The sequence below is a fragment of the Pelobates fuscus genome, chromosome 1 (genome assembly GCF_036172605.1).
Source record: "Pelobates fuscus isolate aPelFus1 chromosome 1, aPelFus1.pri, whole genome shotgun sequence".
NCBI classification, from domain to species: Eukaryota; Metazoa; Chordata; class Amphibia; order Anura; family Pelobatidae; genus Pelobates; species Pelobates fuscus.
In genome coordinates, this window is record NC_086317.1 from 451,903,322 (window position 1) to 451,915,724 (window position 12,403).

Genomic DNA, 12,403 nt, shown 5'->3' on the forward strand with positions numbered 1-12,403 from the left:
ATTCCCCTTTCGGCTCTAGGGGGGAATCGGTTCCAGGACCCCAGTCAAGCCACGGCTGAGGGCAAGAGTGCTGAGGTTTGTCCCCTGTTCCAGCTAGGAAGCCGGGGTACAGGGAGCTCTGTTACAAAGACAAACATGGATTAGTCACGTAAAAAAAATGTACACACTGAATTTTTCAGAATAGAGATTGGGGTAAAAACCAGTCCTGAGTTCAATATCTAGGTCACTGGCAGTTAGAGGAAGGGGCACAAGCACGATAAAAAAGAAACAAGAAAGTCGCAAAAGACAAAATAGAAACAAGGGGTTCAAGAGGCACAAGGAGGATAAGATTCACTAAAGGGGAATAAGCGATACTAAAGTGGGGTAAGAGCCAGTAAATGAGGGCTAAGATACACTGAAGGAGGTAAGGCATTCAAATGTTTTACTTATTTTTTTCTTCTAAATTTATAGATAAATATGTGGATGCATCTTAGATATAGTACATTCTAAATAACTCGTCATTTAGGGGGAAACGTAACTTTAGACTTAATACTCATATCATTATAAATTGGCAGGCTCCTTTCAGGTTTGGGTTGTTATAAACCCAAAAGCACAAGTAGTAACTGTTGTTTTAAAGAGAAGCATCTTGTATTTCTATGTATTTTGTTGCCTTGGCCACAGGTTATCATGAATCATTTGGCTTTGCAAATATGTCAGCTTGAACTGAGACATATTCATATTGAACTGGCCATATGAAGTAAAATAAAACAATGTTATCAGCAGTGAAGCCTGCACAGACAAAACCTGTAAATAACGTTACAGTAAACAAATACCTGATTTATAATTAGTGAGCTTCTTAAATCAAAATAAATTAGCATTATTTGTATCTACTGTTCCAATGAAATCATTTTATCAGACACTCACCATTCTATGATATCATGTGATGTTGGGCAATTTCAACATTATATGTGTTAAAGGAACATTGCAAGCACCATAACAATGCAATAGTAGGAGTGCTCTGGTGCCCCTCCTTTGTCAGCATTTAAATGGTTTAGTTTGACTTGTTACCTGGGGTACATAAGGCTGCTGCTTCCTGCCTCCTCTCAGCCTGTGGTGATTCATTGAATTGATTGAGAGCATCAACAAATTGTTCTCAACCAATCCAGGCTTAGCTTAGTGCAGCTTCTGGCTGAGGAGGGCTAAACTAAGGGTATACCTTAAGTGGCCGGTATGGAGACCTGTAAAGGTATACAGTCTAATTGAGGAGTTATAACTATGCCTCATAACCAGACCATATTGAGGAACTCTTGTGTCCCTTACCGGGAGGTGCTGACTGTCCCCTTTCTGCTCCTCCACAGTAGTGCTGGGAGGATGTAATAACATATCACTTCATCCTGGCGACATGCATGGTCACAGACGCACAAACACAGTCACATACACAGAAACACAATTGCACACCACCATAACATACATTATCGCACAATTATACACACAGTCAAACATACATATATCTAGGCACACAGTCAGATGCCTACATGAACACAGTCACATACATACACTACAGTCACACATAGTCACATGCACACAATCACACAATATCACAGATATACAGTCACACACAGGCACATAGGCAAACAGCCAAATACAGTCACATAGACACACAACCGCACTGTCATACACAGTCTCATGCACACAGGTACATAGTCTTACACACACAGTCAATTGCCCACAGTCACAGACTCACAGTAACATACATTCACATACAGACACAATCATTTACACAGTCAGAAGCAAAGTAACATGGACACAGTCATACACACAGGCACATGCACACAGACACAGACGCACTCTTACATATAGCCACATGTACACATTCACAGACACATAATCACACATAGTTACAGGCATATAGCCACATGTACACACACACACAGTCATAGGCACATGGTCACATACAGTCGCACACACAGACACACACAGTTACAAGCATACAGTCACACACAGTCATACACAGAGTCATATGCACACAGTCACACACAGTTAGATACACACAGTGACAGGCATACAGTCACACAGACATACACAGTTACAGGCACACAGTCACACACACAGGCACAGGCACATAGTAACAATCATAGTTGCAGGAACAGTCACATACACTGTATAATGCCAAAGCAGGCACACAACAGCACACTAAATTACCTTCGTGGGCACCGAGGGCAAGAGAGGAGGCAGTCCCTGGTGTTTAGTGGTTGAGGAAGTAGTGGCCCCTTTCCTGCAGCTAATGGGCATCAGGTTCTGGTGGAATATAACATTGCCCTTGCTGCCTGTGTCAGTGAGGAAACTTCCTGCTAGACCTGGGTAGAGAGTAATTCAATCCTATACTCACAAACAGTGACAGATAGAATGATAGTGCTGTCTGTGTGCACTACCAGCAAGCAGAAACATTATGTGAGGTGAAACTGTGAATTGTAATTGGGGGAATAATTCAATGATTAGCCCTTTTTAAGGGATTTCTTAAATCACTAGAGGCTGAGGGAATGTAAGATGGGACAATTGAGGGTGAGCCATAAGAATTGTGCAGCTTTTGAAAAGCCCAGAAGAACAGGAACTATGTAGTTTAAAAGTCTGTGTAGATGCATAATGAGTCAATGTTCTTGAAAAGCACACTGATAATGATTTTAAAGTCAAGGACCAATGACACATGTTCTACACAGATTTACCATTTAGTTTTTTGATTCAGTCGTTGATTCTGTCTAAGCCAAAGTGATTATTTTCGAACTTCTGCCCCTTTTCCTGCATAATTGCAGTATTATATTATTATATTATATTGAAGCAAAAACAAACTCTAAACAACTGACTGGAGCTGACCGATTCACTGAGCTTTGTAGATCCAAAGAATGCCAATTACCAGACAAAACTACCTCACATTCTGAACAACAAATATGGCGCAATGAGGGAGATTCATCAAAGTGTTCCATTACAAAATGTGGTACAAAAAAATGTAAAAGGGGAGATGTGACCAATAGAATATGCATGCTGGTTCCACTGGTTTCCATAGTAATTGACTCACTTTTAGTACTTTAGATCACTTATAAAACTAAACACTTTGATAAATCCCCCCATTGTCTCCCATAAGGCACTGAGCAACACAAGATAAAATTATCTTGTATCTGGTCTGGGACCACAGCATTGGACCACATACACTGCTTGAGAAACTACGAAATCCTTAGTGATTGGAATAGACACAGAATACCATAATAACATTAAAGAACTGCTGGAATTTTAGGAATGTTACCGTCCTGGGGAAATATTATTCCTGCACCCCCCTCACCCTGCATGGGTGCTGATATCCATGTGTCATTGTAATGCCAGCATCAGTACATAATATATGCCTAGGTGTGCTCCCTGTGCACAGTTTTTGTGTGGTCCTTTTTTTGTTAGGGGTTCACTAGGAACAGCCTATGATGTGCTGAGTTTACATGCCTCTCTATGCCTGCCTTAGTTTTTTGTGTGAATGTGGAATTACAAATAAACAATCAAAATAAAGCCATAAAGTATTGAACCAGTGATATATTCTGCATGGACCCCCAAAAACCCTGAATATAAAAAAATCATTTTTTATAAGTTTTCAAATTGCCATTTTATTGCATACTTCAGGAACTGATGCAGCCCATTCATTTTTAATAAGTGTCTTCAATAAAATTGTCATTTTAATAAAGAAGGCCTCAAATAACTTTAATTAGAATTAAATAAAAAAAGATGGTTTAGTTAATTATATGCAGCAATGCGGCATACCTCTCCAATAAAACCTTTGTGCAAATTTCATATTTAGAAACTGTTGATAAAAGCAAAAAAAAGATGGTCCCTGAAAATATTTATCTCACTAAATGTGCCATGTCCAGAAAAAGGCTGAGAACCAGTGATATGGACCATAATGCAATCTGCCTGATCATGTAGCTGACGGTGTGAAGCCCATTATATCTCAAAGTAATGATGCAGAGAGTGCTTCACACTTTACTGTTGGCCAGAAAGCCTAATTGTCAAATATGCATAAGTTCACTCCTGGTCCATCCATCGATGGATCTATTTAGTAGATACACCCATGGGTCTAATGCCGGGGCCCTAGTGAACAGTATAATGCTTTCCTATGGGGAAATCCTAATGCGCATTAGGCACCCCGACGGCTGACCTCGGTAGTGTGTAAAGCAGAGGCAGAGCCTGAACTAGCGCCATGGGATTTTATGCAATCTTTAATATTCAGGAGTCTACACACAATAGATGTCCGCATGCAACATAGCGTGCACAGATTTTTAGGGAGTGAACTCCACCACGGGTACTTGGCAAACACACAAAGTACATTTTAGGAGATATTTCTATTGAAATGTATTTGTATTCTTGGGTTCGTTTTCCTGGAAACACTAGCCATTATCAAGAGGCATCAATACAAAATAGATTCAATTTTCTAAAAAAAAACAACAAAGTGGATATGGGATAGGATTCCAGGAAAACTGCTACAGATGTATATAACGTACCGGTACTTTGGAATCAGTTTAAGTTGCTATAAATCCATGCTACAGCTCATCCATCTGTCTGAGACACTAAAACAGTGTATTCTTTTGTTTAAGATGCACCTAGGGAGATGTATAAAATAATTGTGTGGATAAGTGATACCATGGTAATAACCATCATGATATTTAGTGGAACCTTCATTCTTTTGACATTTAACAATTTGCTTCCATCCCCTTTTAGTACTTTTTGCATAGTTTTATGTTTGTGAGTGTTTGAAGATGAAGTTATGGTTTCATATTAAAAAAAACATAATTTGATATTCTGACCTGAAATGGCTTTGCCTTTTCTATGGCTATTTGAAAATCTACATACTTTCAACACTCCTAAAACTGTGAATATTTGATTTGACAGATTTATTGATGTAATGGAAAAGTAAATAAAAAAAAGGGGGGAATATCAGTAAAGAAAGTCAACTATAAATATCAACAGTTTATTAAGAACAGTACCCATTGCCCATGGGTGGGAGCCTGGGGGATACTAGGTGGGGGCCTTGATAATAATAAAGGTGGAGCCTAGTGTCCCCTTAACTCCATGGGTGATGAGTAGGGTCCTAATAATAATAATAAAGTGGCCCCCCTTTATTATTATTATTACAAGGGTCCCCACCCATAGCAGATAGAGAAGACTACCTCCCTATGTCCACCCATCCCTCCCTCCCCAACCTGGGTTACAGCCAGGAAAAATATCAAATCAAATGCTTTGATTGGACCATGGAGATGGTCAAGAAGAATTTTATTGGACCACGGAGAGGGAAAAAGTGATGTGATGTGACAACAGTTTGGGCGTGGGGTAACCTTGCCCAGCGCTAAATTCCATGTATATTTTAACAACTTTTCTAGTATTTCATTATAAAAATTTGGAGGGGATGGACATATTCCTAGTACCTTATATATATATTTTCCATAATTTCCATTATTTATTTATTTTTTGTTTTGTACTTTAGATACATGTATTACATATCATTTGATTAGTCTGTGTTCCAGCTGATCTGTGGCTGTGAACAGTCTTTATATATATTTCAAGTGAACTATACTTGTATCTGTGACTAGCAGTGCATGGAATCATTATATCTGCATACAGCAGTGTATGCAATAAGTACTTCAATGCATGCATATTAACCCCTTAATTCAGAGGCGTAACTAGAAACCACAGGGCCCCAGTGCGAAAATTGCCCTGGGGTCCCCCATACATCTACCTCCCACCCCATACTGCCCCCCTCCCCCCCCCCACATCCTCACCCCCCACACACCCCACACATGCAGGCAAACAGATACACATATAGACACATACATATAGACACACGCATACATACAGACAAACACATACACACACATACACGCAGAGACCCATACATACAGACATACACATACACTAACAGACACACATACACACTCATATACACACACTCACAGACATATACACACATACACTCACAGACACATACACACACAGACACGCATTTAGACACATACACACACACATACACTCACAGGCACACACTCTCAGACAAAGACACATACACTCACAGACAAACACAGACACACACTCACAAACACACACATACACACACTCAGACACACACTCACAGACACATACACTCACACACACATACACTCACAGACACACACACTCAGACACACACACACATTTAAAAATGTCCACCTAGCCTCCCTACCTGGAGAACTGGCATGGATCTGTCCCTGGGGTCCAGTGGGGCTTTAGTGCGGCAGGTGGCTGTGTTCCCGGCAGAGACATCGAGGGAGCTGTGTTCTCCCTGCTCTGCTCCCTCGTGCCGCGTGGGCCGTCTACTGATGCTGGGAGCCGGAATATGACGTCATATTCCAGCTCCTGGCATCAGCAAATGGCGTGCAAGGGAGCAGAGCAGGGAGGACACAGCTCCCTTGCCATCTCTCTGGCTTTTATACAATAAGCACTATTATTGTTTTTTTTTTACATTTCATATGGTCCTTATACCAACAAGATATACATCTACATATGGTCCTTATACCAACAAGATAACACATACCATTTTTTCAAAAATGCACCCTGGGGTATTTCAAAAGACTTATTTTGAACCTTGGCGTTGGATAATTTTTTCGCTAGTTTGTTCCAGGTATAGTGGTAATGAGCATTTTATTAATGTGTTACTTTTGTGTTCCTTTTTTTCTTTTTTTTTAAATAAATCTTTATTTTTGTAGTGCTTGTAATATACCATATATGTATTTGGTCAATTAAGGTAGTAAAAGCAGTAGTAACAAGATCAGCATTATATGACAGATTCATGGCACTTTTTTTTTTTTTTATAGACAGGAGGGAGCTGTCCTAGACACCATTGGTGTGAGTGCTGTGGTGTAGGGTTAGGATGGTAACCCAGGTTTTCTAGGGTGTTTAGGCTGTTATGCGTCGGTATATATCTGTAGGTGTCAGTAGGTGTGTCACGCATGTGCTGTGGTATTATGACATGGTGGTTTGTGATTCTCGTGAGCCTCTAGCTAGCCTGTTTTTACTGAGGCCAGTTACGTGTGTATTTGTACATGGGTGGGCGAGCTGGGCACGTATGATTGGCCCATGTTTAGAGAGAGGGCTGGTGTGAGTGGTTACCCCAGTGCCTAGGACTTGTGGGGTGAGGGGGAGATTTTGTGATGAGAGTGGCACCTGTGCGGGTGTGTTCTGCCGTGCCTGGTCTGGTTGATGTGCACTGCGGGCCAGTGTTTTGTTACTTTTTAAAACTTTTTTTACTTAAAAAAAAAAAAATGAAACTTTTTTACGCTTTTAATTTTTTTTATAACTTTTTTTTACTGTTAACTCCTAACTAGCCTCATAGTAAACTCCTCAATTTCCCACTAACTCCCACCCACTCCAGCTAGCTAAATATAATTTTAAAATATTTAAATTAATAAATTAAATTAACCTGAGGGTTAAAAAAAAAGTTAACCCTCAGGGGTTAAAAATAAAAATTTGATCACAGTATAGTACTGCGATTTGTATTTTGATCACTACAGGCAGTGATCAACTGGCAGGGAAGGGGTTAATTTTAATTAGGACTGGGGAAACAGTTGCGGCGATCTGGGGTTAACATTAGTAAATTACGGAAATTTTCTGTCATGCGTCCTTAACGGTAGGAGAAGCAATTTCCATCATACTTCGGAAAGGGCAGAAATAATATTTATATCTGCACAGAGCAGTATTTATGAGAACACTTGCAAATGGCAAGTCAATTTTAATGATCGAATACATTTGTTCCAGAATTCTTTAACAACGAGTGCTTTGAAAATGTCCAGATCCTATACCTTATATAGAATTTAGATTTGCAACTCACCGGTTTTAAAGTTGACACTGAATGCCTGTAATGCAAAAAAATAAATAAATAATGCCTGACAAAGCAAGCGCTATGAATCCAAAAGGAAAGGTTTATTCCACAAGGTATATAAACAAACAGGGGAAAACAGAAGCCAAAGAAAAATCTTCCTTCCATGTTTCGGACCACCGGGTCCTCAGACTTGGGAGAATGCATGTGGTTAAATGGTGCAGATTTGACCAGAACATTTCGGTGTGGTAAATATGAGAATTGCCAATCTGCTTGGAATTCAGTTATTTTCACCAAATTTTGTCTTGAAGTTTAGTAAATAATTCCATAAAGTGTAAATTGTCAAAGTGAGTTCAGAGTTCAGGTCATAACATACAAATTGGAAAGATTTGCCATGACTGCTTTCTTTCCATTTCAAAGGGACACTACTCCAGACCCCGAAAGCACTTTAGCTTGCTGAAAACTTGATGTTTGAAGAGTGTGGACTGTGTCCTATTTTTTTTTTTTTTTTTATTCTTTATTTTTGCTGTGCATGCAGTAACAACAGGCTCGCAGAGCCACAACAGCAACTGCAAGCTTATTCATAGTATTTTACAGTGTGGCAGATTAAGCGGCACATTTTTTTTTTTAAAGAACAAGACAATTTCTGACTTTTGAACATCTGTAGATTGCTTCAAACATACGAAACTAGACAGGCTTATGGTTGGATGCTTTCGTGACGTTAAGATTATATAGATTATATGGCATTATATTCCTGAGGATTACAAACATCGTTACATTTGCCAGAATTATAATCGTGTTAATTCTTGCTTTAGTGCAGAATCGAGATGAGCTTGACAGGTAGGAGAAGACAGAGGAGAAAACAAAGCAGGAAAACATTGCAGTTGCGGACATCTTAGCATTGATTATTACCATTGTGTGTCATATACGGCAGCTAGCGAAACTATGCTTTAAATTTATATGTGGTATACATAGCTAACTGGGATGGTCAGGTGGGTGAGTTGGTTCATCAGCATCCGCCATTGTAATCAGTGATAGGGCAATGTTAGCTAGGTTAAATAAGCATAAACCCCTTCATCTGTTGCAATTCGTAGATTCTTTAACACAATTACATTTGTCATCCCGCTATATGGCATGAGAGTCCTGCATACTTGTGTGTGCCCTAGGCTGCTTGGTAGGGTCATCTTCCACCCGGTGCCCAGAGTCCAAGATTGTCCCCCATGTAGTCCTCCCATGCAGCCGATGTCGACTCTGGGGGCTTGCCAGGTGTGCTTGCTTATCTGGTAGTTGAGGTTCGGTGGAGGAGCAGGGGTGCAGGAGCCCTCACTTGTGAGCCGTGGCTGTAGCAGCTTGAGCCCTGCGGAGTCGGCACAGACCAGCCCTCCACACTGCGGACTTGTTGGAGGCCGACACTGCGTTGTGATGTTCTGCAGGATCCATGCGGTGTCTGGCACGTCCTACTGAAGTTGCTTTCCAGTCCGCTGACACGGTGGGTGGTGTGATTTCTCTTCCGGGGGTTAACCAGGTGTGTGGCATTGGTACCGGGCTCGGTGTTGCCGCCATCTTGTAGGGTAGGTTTCTGGGGTTTTGCACCACCTAGTCTCCACACATTTTGAGCTGTGGTCCGGGTTGTGTGTTTGCAGCCTTGTGTACCTTGGTACCTAGGAGGTATCTGTCGTCCGCTTCATTTTCCGCTTCATTTTCAGCCTGCATGGTGGTCTGAACGCCTCCGCGGCCATCTTGGGCCCGACATGCGGTCTGCAGTATGGGCTGGAGACTCAGGAAGCTGGCTCGGAAGTTTGGGTCTCAAAGGTGTAGACCGGGATCACCCCCCCCCCGTCCATAGGGGGGGGAACGGGACCGGTATCCCCGCGGGTCCGACTCCAAGCCCCGAGCAGTAAGCGGCAGGGCAGCGGCCGTCCGTCCCGCTCGCCTCTGGAGTAGGCCTCAGGATAGTCGGGTAGGATTCTTCTTCCAGGGGACTGTAGCCTGTAGGGCCAGCCTCGCCCTGGACCCCAGGGCTCTCTACCCGCCGAGGATCACCGTTGCCGGCAGGTTTGTGCCAAAATTTGCTTAAATTCGCCTGTTTCTAAGGCTAGGCTGCAGGAGCTGGTCCAACATGCGACCAGCCGGCTCGGCGGTCCGGCCCCGCCCCCGGGACTGTGTCCTATTTTTTAATTTTTCAATAGACATTTACACTTTTATAAATTATACTGGTTACACCCCCTTGGCTTTTCAAGCAGACAACAGGTAATGTTACTTCCTGGTTTGGTTAGCTTATTTGCACTGAACTCAATAGGCAGCAATTGCCCAGATCACCTGCCTTGCAAAAGACTTCTCATTGAGTTGCATTGGGAAGTCTGTGATTTGACAGCCACAGAAAGTCAGGGCAGGTTTAGAAGGGGTGGGTTTGCAAAGGCTGCAGACAAGATATCTGCAGTTTTTGCAAGCTGAATTTAAATATATCCCCAATAAAACAATGCATAATTAAATGCATGCAAGCTTTCATATGGGATATACCTACTAAACAGTGTTTTTTAGAAAAATATATATATATTTTGCACTTGGCCAGTGGATTGTCCCTTTAACTCTTTTGGCTGAAAGTTTGGTATAAATTCACAACATTATAAGCTGTAGTGAATTGCATTGAGAATGTTGTGCGAATTTAAGAACCAGCATTTATGTCAAAAACCAGATACGATGAAAACTTCCACCACCTTGGTCAAACTGGAGTCTATTTCGTCCTAAATTTTGTCTGTTATTAAGAAACAAAAACTTGCTATTATAGCAAACAGCCTAAAAATGGACATCAAAATGAATTTAATGTTGCAGATATATATATACAGGGGAAAAAGGTATATATACAATTCATAAACAGACCTTTTTATTTTTTTTATTATATAGACAGCAGTCTGGGGGAAAGTTAAACATTTTATTTTTGGAGTTTGAAGAATGTTTTTTTCCCATTACAATAAAGGGAGTTGACGACGCTTCTTAACAGAAGCATGCTACGGGGCAGAGTGACCTTGTTATCTTGGCTGGATTAATGTTATTACATCATTCATAAGGGTTTAAAAGGAAAGAATGCTAAAAGAAGATTGCTGTACAAGTAATAAGAGCCGAGTGTTTCCTGCCTATGTGTCACTGTCATGTAATGAGTCCTTCATGTATTTTTTTTTCGGATTATTTAAAATGAGTTGCTTTTTTTGTAGGTACCTCTGTACAAAAATACAGAGAGGAAAGATATGACATGATGCCAAAACGGTGAAAAATAGAGAAAAATAGACATTGCTAATAAACAGAGGCAGAGATTCCCATGTCGACAAAGACAGATCTAAGTAATCAAACTTCTCTACCTCTAATTACGACAGAATTCTGGAAGTCTGTCGCACAACAAAATCACACAGTTATCAAAAATATTCTTGTTTTTTCCAGAAATGATTTTGCCATACAAGCAGAGACACTTTGCTTTTACTTCTTACATTATTCAATTTGATTATTAAGTGACTTTTCCTTTTGAACTAACTGTTCATTAACTAGTAGACCGTAGTGGCTGTATATATTACAGTATTATAGTATTGTTTGGCGGTTCTGTCTCTACAAAGAGAAAAGTAAAATGTAATAGTCTTATAGAAATGTATATTACTACATCAAACATCCCACCCAGGACGCTTGTACTGGCAACAGAGCTATTTCTGTATTAGGTAAGCTTAGGTTATGCTGAAAGCCTCTAATTAAAAAGAATTAAAGCATAATTATCTTCTCGAGAATCATTTCACACAACAGGGTCTGAAACAGTTTGAGTAATTACCAAAGCAAATGAAAACAAAATATATAGTAGCAGTTTTACTCAGTGTGATATTATGTCCACTAAATGTACTAAAGTAGATTTTTCAATATGTATATCGTGCCTTTACCCTTCATTGGCAATGAAATATTAATCATTAAAAATTATACGGCATAAAAAAAATTTATCTTACGTGACAGAAGGGAAAGGGTGGACGCATTTCGCGCTTTTTTTGTGCTGTATCAACAGCAGCGATTATTATTGTGAGAAGTGCTTTAGCTGTCAGAGATATATATTTTTTATTTTTATTTTTACTGAGTACTGTCGAAAGCTTGATGATAAGCGTTTAAGTTAATGGAACACTCCAAGAATCATAACCAATGCAGCGGGCTGTGGTAGTTATAGTGATTGGAGTGTTCTTTTTTATTATTAAGCTTCTTTATTTTAAAGAAAATGAAAAACGATTTGTTTTGCTCGTTAAGGCTACTGTTTCATCATGCAAAAATGTATTCTGCACAGTCCACATATACTCAAGCATTTCCATAGGTTACATTTCCAAAGATTCTCAGCCAGAGTAAAGGCCAAAGTTTCAATTCTGGTTGACTGGCCTCTGTCCTTTGCGCCAACAGTCAGCATAGAGAAAGCTACAGAGAATGTTACTATTTATCCTCTTTACATGGAATGTTTGGTTTGGCTTTGCCCTGTCTGAACTAGATTGTGATGTCAGTTGCTAAATATTTAATATTCATAAAAAAATA

At 40.2% G+C, this 12,403-nt stretch overlaps 1 protein-coding gene across 3 annotated transcripts in view; it reads left to right on the plus strand.

The window, feature by feature from the left end:
- PGR (progesterone receptor) overlaps window positions 1-12,403 on the plus strand; it is a 126,641-nt gene that overhangs the window by 88,965 nt on the left and 25,273 nt on the right. The gene's annotated exons all lie outside the window — the stretch shown is intronic.